We start from the raw sequence: 10,623 nt of genomic DNA on the forward strand, positions 1-10,623 counted from the left end.
ACCCCTCGAGTCCGGTACCTAGTGGGCTCTTGGGAAAGGCCTGTGACATTGCAGTGAAGGAGGAAAGTGGCTTTCTGCCAGCTTCCGCCTGGCTGGAGCCTCCTGGGCATGGCGGCGGCCCCTCCCCCAAGTCACACCAGCCTCTGACCCTGCCAGGCAGTGATGTGGCTTCTGAGAAGAGCAATGCCCAGGTGCCACCTGCAGTGCTGTGGGGGAGCCCACCCACCACCCCAGCCGGTACCCTGCCTCCTTCCCTCTCATCACTGGCATTGTAGGGAGTCTGTGAATGCAGGGATGGCCCAGAGCACCCCATGCCCCAGCCTCCTGCACTCACCCCTGCTACCCCCTCCAAGGTCAGGCTCTGCCTTTCGTTACCTCTGATGCAGGTAAAGGGTGGGGTCTGCCACAGGCAATGGATGCTGCAGAAACCCCAGAGAGGCAGCAGGGTATGGAGGTGGGCTCTGTAAGCCCTGAGACCCTAGGCCCCTGGGGCTGGGAAACACCTGGGGGAAGGCTGTCATTCCCCTGCGTCCGGGGGAGGCCCACCTGGAACAGAGGTGGGGTGGGATGGCCTACAGACACACAGAGTCCTGAGGGCCACTGCATCATCCCTGGAGCACCCCTGAGTAGGGGCCCAGGCTGCAGCTGGGGGCACAGCCTAGGCTGTGACCTCCCTTCACTATAGCTGCTCCTGGGGGCTCTTCAATGAGGGGTGGCCCTAGAGGAGTGACCACCAAAGTGCCATGCATGCTGCTGTTCCACCCCTTAGAGAACAGGATCCTCGTGAAATTATCATCACAACGCAGGCTAGTTATTTCCAATACGTACCATACCCATAGGCTCAATGGTTTTTCAAATCAATAATAGCATCATTTACGTAGAGAGGGATTCGTAACTCTCACTGGGTCCATGGGGGGCTCTGCCATGAGCCAGGACGGGTGCTGACCTCCCAGACCTACAGAGTCTCATTTAGTCCTCACAACCATCTTCACAGTAGCTACTAGTGTAGTCCCCCCATTCTGCAGGTGAGGAAACTGAGGCTCAGAGAGGTTAAGACATTTAGACAAGGTCACCGCAGTGGTAACTCTTGAGACCAGGCCTCGCAGACCCCAGAACACCAGCCACTGCTCCCTAGTGCCTTCCTGCAGCCTGGGCCAGAGGCAGTCTCTCCCGGATTGTCAGCCCTGAAGTGTTGGTTCAATCACCTGTGCCCTTCTGTATCAAAGAAGCTCCACCTGCTACGGCTGGGGCTCCGCCTTGATCACGAACAGTCTCACGCTTCCTGGACATTAGGTGGCCTTTATTGCCAGGGAACCCCAGCGGTAAGTTCAGTGGGCTCTGAACCTCATTTCACAGACAAAAACGTCAAGCCTCGGGGAGGGGGCTAGGTTTGCTCAAGGCCACACAGGGAGTGCAACAAATAACCACCGCCATGTGGTCCTCTGGTCTTCGTGGTGAGCGTCGGCCACAGACAGGGGAGCTAGGCCGACCCCTGGTGCACACATTATGCGTGGCTGGACAACCCTGGGCTCCAGCTCTGGCTGCCAGGCAGGCGAAGCTGGCTGGCCAGGCCTGGCAGGGACTGCAAGGAGCAGCTGTTGTCGCTGAAGCATACACAGCTGGGCCCAAGCTCACTGCCAGGGAAACTGGCTGTTTCACTGACAGTAAAATATTGATCTTTCCTTTTTTGGGCCACTCAATTACCAGGCTTCCCCTTCTATTTCTGTTGCCTTTCTCTTCAGGCTGACTCCCCCGCCCCACTCGGTCCCCTGGGGTCACATCCTTTTAAAAGCTCTGTGGCCACTGCTGTCTGGTCACCAGCCAGATCCTCCCCAAGCCTATGCCTAGCCACCCATGCCTCCTTAATTTCTTTCTTTCTTTCTTTCTTTTTGAATTGGAGTCTCACCCTGTCGCCCAGATTGGAGTGCAGTGGCGCGCTCCCGGCCACCGCAGCCTCGACCTGCTGGGCTCCGGCGATCCTTCCGTCTAGCCTTCCAGGTAGCTGGAACTACAGGCGTGCACTACCACGCCCAGCTAGTTTTTGATATAGTGTAGAGACGAGGGCTCACCAAGTTGCCCAGGTGGGTCTCGAACCCGCGGGCTCAGGCAATCCTCTCACCTCAGCCTCCCAAAGTGCTGGGATTACAGGCTGAGCCACTGAGCCCGGCCGCCTCCTTAATTTCAAGGTCTGCAACCAGACAGACTCAAGCAAGCGATTTGCCTTTCTGAGTCTTCGCTGCCTCGCGAAGACAAGCCGGCCTACCCTGCCGTTATGAGGTAGTGGAGGGCCTGATAATTGTCAACCATTCTTATTAGGAAGCAAAGCCAACGTTTAGAGATTTTTCCTTTGTGCCCAGCACTGCTCTAAGGACTCTGTGTATATGAATGTATTGAACCCTCCAAACCACCTGGGAAGTAGACACTATTACTATTCCTATTTCACAGGTGAGGAAACTGAGACACAGAAAGGCAGAGCCTCTCAGGGTTAAGGTCACACAGCTAGTGGGAGGCTGCTGGACACAGGAGGCCTGGCTTCAGGGTTCATGCTCTTAGCCAGTAAGTATTAGTATTATAACCAAAATAATTATAATCACTATTATTACTATCACACGTTTAGGGGTATGCTCTGACCAGAGAAAGAATAGATCTGCATCCTGTTCTTTTTTCATCTCAAAAATTGGCACTGGTACAAGGAACACTTGCTTAAGAATTTGAATATTAAAAGAAAGATGAGTTTCAACATGCCATGCAGCTACAGCAGAGGTCACCAGTTGGCATTCCAGATGTGGCTTCACTTAACTTAAAAGGTGTTAATTAGATGCCAATATTAAAAACCAAGGAAGCCTCCTGGTTCTGGTTAAGTCGGAGGAAGCACACTACAGTCTATTTCTTTCACTGATTACAACTAGAAATCCTGACGGGACACATAAAACAGCTCCACAAGGACTCTGAAAAGTGAATCGTGGAAGGTGGACTGGAGAAGAAAGCAAAAACTTGAAGGAAGATGAATGGGGTGGCAAGCTTTCTGACTTATTTTTTTCTTCACATGTTTTCTGATCTAGACTCAGCTCAAATCCCAGAACTGTGCACCAGGTACAAAGAGAAAAAGCTCCAAAGGAAACTCCTTTTCTGATGAGAAGCCGGGGGAGTGAGCCCTTTTTAGGACAGAGTGGGAGAAATGCCCTGGGTCTTTTTTCTTTTCCAGCCCCCTCCCCGCGAAGCAAGCATTGGTCCCAAAGGTGGGTGACAGCAGAAGCCACAGTACTCACTCAGGGGCATCTAAGTCTCTGAGACATGGAAAAGTCTTTCTGCCTGGGAAGAAAAACTAGGAAGAGAGGCCTCTGGGAACTGGATAGGGCGGGTCACAGAGAGGAGGGAGTTTGAGAATGGGATCCCATAAAGTAGTGTTTGAAGTCCTAGGCCCACTCCTGAGCTGTACATACAAGGAACTGACTCAATATAACTCACCAAAGGCTTTGAAAACTCACTACAGTATAGACTGAGCAGGCTGGCTTCTGGAGTGTGCATACTTGAGGTGGATCCCATTAGCACTGCAAAGGCTTTAAAAACTGAACTGACCTTAGAACTACAGTTCACAGGACAGACTGGGATCTGAGGCTTCAGCCTAACTGAGTTGACTTACTGATTTAAAAAGAAAATTGATATTCTTCAGAGGATTTTAACAGGACCCAAAGTCTCATAATATAATATTCAATATGTTCAGGACACAGTTCAAAATTACTTGACATACAAAGAAATAGAAAAAGCTGATAATAATATACAAGAGAAAAAAACCATCAATAGGTATATGCCCAAGACAGCCCAGATGTTGTCATTATTAGGCAAAGACTTTTTTTTTGAGTTGGAGTCTCACTCTGTTGCCCAGACTGGGGTGCAGTGGCATGCTCCTGGCCACCACAGCCTTGACCTGCTGGGCTCTGGTGATCCTCCCCGCCTTAGCCTTCCAAGTAGCCAGAACTATAGGTGCTCGCTACTACGCCCAGCTAATTTTTGGTTTATTGTAGAGACGAGGTCTCGCCAAGTTGCTCAGGTGGGTCTTGAACCCACGGGCTCAGGCAATTCATTCGCCTCGGCCTCCCAAAGTGCTGGGATTACAGGCTGAGCCACTGAGCTCAGCCTAGGCAAAGACTTTAAAGCAGTTATCATAACTATGCTCTATGAAGTAAAGGTGAGCACTCCTAAAATAATGGAAATTTAGAAATTCTCAGTAGAAAAATAGAAGCTAGAAAAAAGAGCTAAATGAAAATTTTAGAATTAAAAATATAATATCTAAAATAAAAAATTCACTAGATGGAATCGGTAGTAGAATGAAGATAGCAAAAAGTTAGTGAACACTAACATTATAAACAACTCTATGCACATAATTTCTATAATTTAGATGAAATAACGAACCGATTCTTCTAAAGACACAAAGTATCAAAACTCATGCAAGGAGGAACAGATAATTTGAACAGTCCTTTAGCTATTAAATAAATCAGCTTCATAGTTTATATCCTTCCAAAAAAAAAAGAAGCAACCTCAGGCTCAGATAGTTTCTCTAAATGTTTTTTAAGCCAAGCTCAGTGGCTCAGCCTATAATCCCGCACTTTGGAAGGCTGAGGTGAGTGGATTGCCTGAGCCTGCGGGTTCAAGACCCACCTGGGCAACTTGGCGAGACCTCATCTGTACAATAAATAAAAAAATCAGCCGGGCGTGGTAGTGCATGCCTGTAGTTCCAGCTACTTGGAAGGCTGAGGGGGAAGGATCGCCGGAGCCCAGCAGGTCGAGGCTGCGGTGGCCGGGAGCTGCCACTGCACTCCAGTCTAGGCGACAGAGTGAGACTCCAACTCAAAAAAAAAAATGTTTTTTAAAACTACATATAGATTACACACAATCTCGTTCAGACAATAGAAGAGAACATTTCCTTACTTATTTTATGAGGCCAGCATTATCCTGATACCAAAACCAAACAAAAGCAGTATAAGAAAACTACAGGCCAACATTCCTCATGAACATAGATGCAATGATCCTCCACAAAAATATCAGCAACTTGAATCCAGGATATATATATAAACGCCCCAACATAAATTATATATATTTATATATACATGCAAGACCACAGGCCAAGAGGGGTTTATCCAGCAAGGTTGGTTCAACATTTGAAAAGTATTGATGTGATGTAAAAATGACTAAAGAAGAAAAACTTATCAAAAGATGCAGAGATATCAGTCGACAAAAGTCAACATCCATGCATGATGAAAACTCTCAACAAACTAGAAATAGAGGAGAAGTTATCCTTCAGAAATGACAACTTGCATTCACATACACACAAAACTGCACACAAATGCCTGTAGCAGTATTATACATCACCCAAGACCAGAAACATCCCAAATGTCTTCCCACAAGTGAATGGATAAGCAAAGTATTCTGTAATAAAAAGGAGCAAACTATTGATATAAAACATGATCAATCTCAAACACATGATTCTCAGCGAAAGACGGCCTTTTCAGGAGGCTACAAACTGATTCCATTTAAGTGGAAAATGCAAAACTACAATGACAGAGAACAGACCAGTGGATGCCAAGGGTAAGGGGGTGGGAGGAGTTTGAAAACAAAGGGACGGCAGGAGGGAGTTTGGGGCCTGAACTGCTCTGTATCCTGACTGTGGTGGTTATAGGAACCTATGCAAATAATAAGATCCATGAAATCACGTCTCCCTGTATGCCCCCCAAAAGTGAATTTTATTGTACGTAAAGTTAAACTTCTTTAAAAATCAGAGGAACTGCACACACTAACTTGGATAGTTGGCTTTTTCTGAAAAACCATATTTGGGGCCAGATATGGTGGCTTATGTTTGTAATCTCAGTGCTTTGGGAGGCCAAGGAGGCAGGACTTGAGCCCAGGAGTTCCAGACCAGCCTGGGCAACATAGCAAGACCCCCATCTCTACAAAAATTTTAAAAATTAGCTGTGTGTGGTGGCTCACACCTGTAGCCCCAGCCTCTTGGGAGGCTGAGGCAGAAGGATGGCTTGAGCCTGAGAGTTAGAAGCTGCAGTGAGCTATGATCACACCACTGCACTTCAGTCTGGGCAAAAGAGGGAGACTCTGTCTGACAAAAAAAGATAAAAATCAGACTTGGTAACACTGGACCCTCACTGTCCCACAGCAACAATGGGCGGCAGCTGAGTTACAGCAAACTCTTTAGAAAGGGCGTGTGCTCCGCTCCCCAGTTCACCACAGTAACCCCCAAACCCCAAGAAGTTCCCCACCTCTGGCCCTACCTGTGCACCTAGGCTGCTTCCCTCCCCGGTTCTCATGAGTATCATAGTGGCACTTCCTGCTACCCTGGGCAGAAACCTGGGCTTAGCTGAGCACCTGAAGTCTTCTACACCTGCAGAAGGAGTTCTGGAGCTTGGCATGGGATGGGGGTGGAGCTGAAACTCCCCAGAACAAAAAAGCAGCTGCAGTAGAAGGCAGGCCAGTAGAAAGGGGAAAAGACAGGGCCTCCGGAGACCAAGAGGGACCTGCAAACACAATGGCAAGTCAGGACACCGGAGACTCCCTGCAACAGGTAGGGAGGTGCTCTCCAGCAGGGTGTGGCTAAGCTTGGTTCTGGGTGGGGAGTTGTTCAGTCCCGTGCTGCCCTGGCCCTCCACTGACCCAAGCCATCAGGGAAAGTCGTGTCCCATGCAGAGCCTAGACTGCCTCAGAAGTGCTTCTGGGGAGAGAACTCTCTGAGGGAGGCGAGGCAGCTGCTAAAGCCAGAGCCCTGCTCAGGAGTGGCCAGCCTGGAGGCCTTACGTTCCGCAGATACCTGTGGGGACCCTGGGGTGCTGGGGGCATCCCAAAGCCCAGGGCCAGTTGGACAGTTTTCTGCTGGGAGTGGGCCAGGTGAGGGGGGGATGGTGAGGCAGGGCGTGGCAGGTAGCAAGGAGTGGGAGAGGGAGCCATCCCAGCAAAGTCAGGTGGTCCAGGGTGGCTGGAGGCAAGGTGGGGTGGGTGTCCTCACGAGATGGAGCCAGAGAGAGAGTGGACAGGTCTGAAAGACAAGGGCATGTAAGCCAGACTATGGCAGCTGTACTTTCTTCCGGATCACAGCAATAAGAACAGTGACAAACACTGGCAGTGGCATTGGGTGCCTCAGGGGAGTCACTCCTCTGAGTCTTCCCGCAGCCCCGCAAAACAGCTGGTCATTCCTCTCTCACAACCGGGGATCCGCAGCCCAAATACCTTGGGCAAGTCACGTTGCCTCTTGGGGCAGGTAGGGATGGAATCCAACTCCTTCCCGGCTCATCCCTCCTCTGGCAACCCCAAGGATCTGGCCCTTCCCCTGGGGCCACAGGGTGAAATGTCGCAGCTGCTTGTTTATCCACTTTCCCAGATGGTCCAGCTGCCTGAAGTCAGGCACACAATGGGACTCTGTATTCTGAAGCCCACACTCCCATGCCTGGCTGCTGGACAAAGGGCACAGGCAGCCACTGGCCCTCTCCATGAAATTCAGGAGGGGAAGGGAGAGGAGAGGACCCAAAAAGAGCTTCAGCAAAACCAGCAGGAGACAGAGTAGGGGAGAGGTTTCCAAAGTGACTCCCACAGGTCCCTGTTCCCGCGGGCCCAGGCTGAAGGGTCTGCCTGTCCTACTCTGCATCCCTAACCGCCCCCACCCTGAGGGAGCCCGCTCCCCTCCACGTGAAGGGCTGTCTCCTGGAATCAGGTAGGCCACAGGTAGACCGGGGAGAGCACGTGGCTGGGGACAGCACCCTGGAGGGGGCAGGAGCCCTGGGTTCACGACCAACTCCATCATTCTTGGGGCCCAGTGCAAAGTGCAAATGCTGGGCCCCTTGTTCAAAAACGGAGAATTCCAAGATGGCGACTGCAGAGTGTTACATCTGTGTGACTGCACAGGCCACATGCTGATAAAGCAGGCTCTGCCTGGGCTTCAATAATGTACTCACTGTGTGACCCTGGGCAAGTCATGCTGCCCCTCCAGACCTCAGTTCAAACGTCTCTAATACCCTTCTAGCCAGCTCCCAGAACCACCACGAGAATGACACTATGAGCCAAGGAAGAGTAGACGATAGAGTGCCATGGGAGCGTCAGGTGCAAAGGAGCACCAGTGGGGCCTGAGTGTGAGCCTCGCCCTGGGAGGAGCAGGCAGAGGCCACTGCACCGGCAGCGGGGGCTGAGGTGGTAAAGTTATGGTCTCTAAGACCCTTGGTAAATCTCAGAGATGCTGTGCTTCCTCAGCCCGGGTCCAGTCCCATCTCCACCATCAGTTGCCTCACCCAGTGGTCTTGATGAGCTCCTTTCCTTCTCTGGGCCTCAGTTTCCCCCAGGGTGGAAAATGAAAGCACTGGACATCATTCACATTGATGATGTCTTCCAGCTCTGAAGTCTATATGATTGAAAAGTTTCTCAGGGATGCTTGGGGTGGGCATGGGATGGGGGAGTGGGGAAGAGAAAAAAACTAGGGTAGAGAATAAATGGGAGGACAGGGCTGGGAAGAAAATGTCTCCATCCAGTGCAGCTTCACCAGGGACTAAGTAAATAGCTTGGGGGACCTTAGAGTGTGTCCCTGGGGAATTACGCAACCTCTCTGAGCCTTTTACTTCCCCTCTTCTATACAGTCAACAAGTAACAACAAGGACTAAAGCGAATCTTGCCCGTCACCTCTATGCAGCACCTCCATTCTCCTCCTCCCAGGTAGGGCAGCCCCCATGGCTGAGGTGCCTACCTCCTGTTTGACCAGGTAATTCAGGGCATCTCAACCTCAGGGCAGTAGCTCTGATTGGACCAAGTCAGTCAGGTGGGCTCAGTCCCCTTGCAGTGATTGGTTTAGGCAAAGGCATGCTATACATCTCTGGCCAATGAGACACCAGGAGACATCTGCAGGGCTTCTGAGAGAGGCTGTCTTTGATGGAGGGAAGGGGCCATCCACAGGGAGTGCTCCCCTTCCTCCTCCCCTCCTGGAGAGTGGATGCCATCCTGGATCTACATAGGGGAATCTCATGGAAGGGGGTACGGTCCTGGGTGATGCTTCTGAGCCCCTGAAAAAACCAACTGGGGAGCTGCCCGGCCTGGGACCCTCGGGTCATAAGAAGGAGTACATGTTTCTCAGCACATACGCCGCTGTTGTTGTGTCCTGGTTCTCAAAGCTGGAGGGCTCCTAACTGATGAAAGAGCCCTCCACAAGGATCCCCTGGGATCAAAGGTGATGACAGGAGGGTGGTTTCATGAGCAAGATGGAGAGGGGTGGTGCGGAGTTGGAGTGCTTCTGGCCAGGCATCCAGAAGGGCATCCAGCACCATGGCCCTGTCACACAGTCCTCCAGCCACGTCTTCTGGGAAGCGCTGTCTCCTCCGGCCACAGCTGGAAAGGCTTTTCTTTCTGAGACCCCAACACGTCAGTGTCACCAGGCGGCCCCCCATTCATATCCTGAGCCTGCTGCTGACCAGAATCCCTCGGGCCACCCACAAGCACTTTGTCTGGCGTCTGAATAGAAATGAGAGTGACAGAAGTCTGGGTGGTCTGTGAGGTGGACAAGCCGAGGCATGGATCCGTCCATCTGTCCGGTCCCTCAGCAAGCGTTTCCTCAGCTCCTCGACCAGACTCGGGCCTGTGCAAGGACAAACATGCTTCCAGGAAGCTCCCATGGAAGGGACAGATGTCCTGGTGTATTTTTTGAGTGGAATAAAAATAGCCCAGGGAATGGCATGAAGCCGTGTGATGGGTGTTGAGACTGCCACATGCCCAGAGGCAGTGCAGTGTCGCTCCCAGGCTCTGGAGGTCGACAGCACTGGGTTGGAGTCCCATCTCCTCTGTTTGCCAGCCGAGTGACCGCGGGTGAATGACTCAGCCTCTCTGAGCAATAGCATCTGCATTGAAAGAGAATGACGTATCGGGCCCAAGCCAGGCAGCTGACACAGAACTGCTGTGGATAAACGGATGTGTTTATAGGCAGGCTGTGCCCAGAAGCCGGCCAGGAAGCTGCTAACACTGCTTGACTTCGTGGGCCGAGATAGCTAGTCCTTCTTTCACCTCTTCTTCCAACTTTTTTTTTTTTTAAGGCCAGCCAGTGAAGCCATGGGAGTGGAGAAGGAACAAAGAAATCTGTAACTGGTTGTGATCAATTGGTTGTAAACGACACTGCACTCAGACCAGCCCCAACAGCTTTTTTTTTTTTTCCTTTTTGAGTCGGAGTCTCACTCTGTCGCCCTGGTTGGAGTGCAGTGGAACGCTCACAACCACCACAGCTTCGACCTGCTGGACTCAGGCAATCCCTCCGCCCCAGCCTTCCGAAACAGACATGCGCCACCACACCTGGCTAATTCTTTTTGATTTATTGTAGAGACAAGGTCTTGCCAAGTTGCCCAGGTTGGTCTCGAACTCCTGGGCTCAGGCAATCCTCTCGCCTCGGCCTCCCAAGGTGCTGGGATGACAGGCATGAGCCACTGCGCCCAGCCCCAACAGCTTTTAATTTAAAAAAGAATTGGATCTTTTTTTTGAGTTGGAGTCTCACTCCATCACCCAGACTGGAGTGCAGTGGCACGCTCCCGGCCACCGCAGCCTTGACCTGCTGGGCTCCGGCGATCCTTCCGCCTCAGCCTTCCAAGTAATTGGAACTAC

The sequence above is a fragment of the Carlito syrichta genome, unplaced genomic scaffold, assembly GCF_000164805.1.
Source record: "Carlito syrichta isolate Samal-C Ts95f unplaced genomic scaffold, Tarsius_syrichta-2.0.1 Scaffold313978, whole genome shotgun sequence".
NCBI classification, from domain to species: Eukaryota; Metazoa; Chordata; class Mammalia; order Primates; family Tarsiidae; genus Carlito; species Carlito syrichta.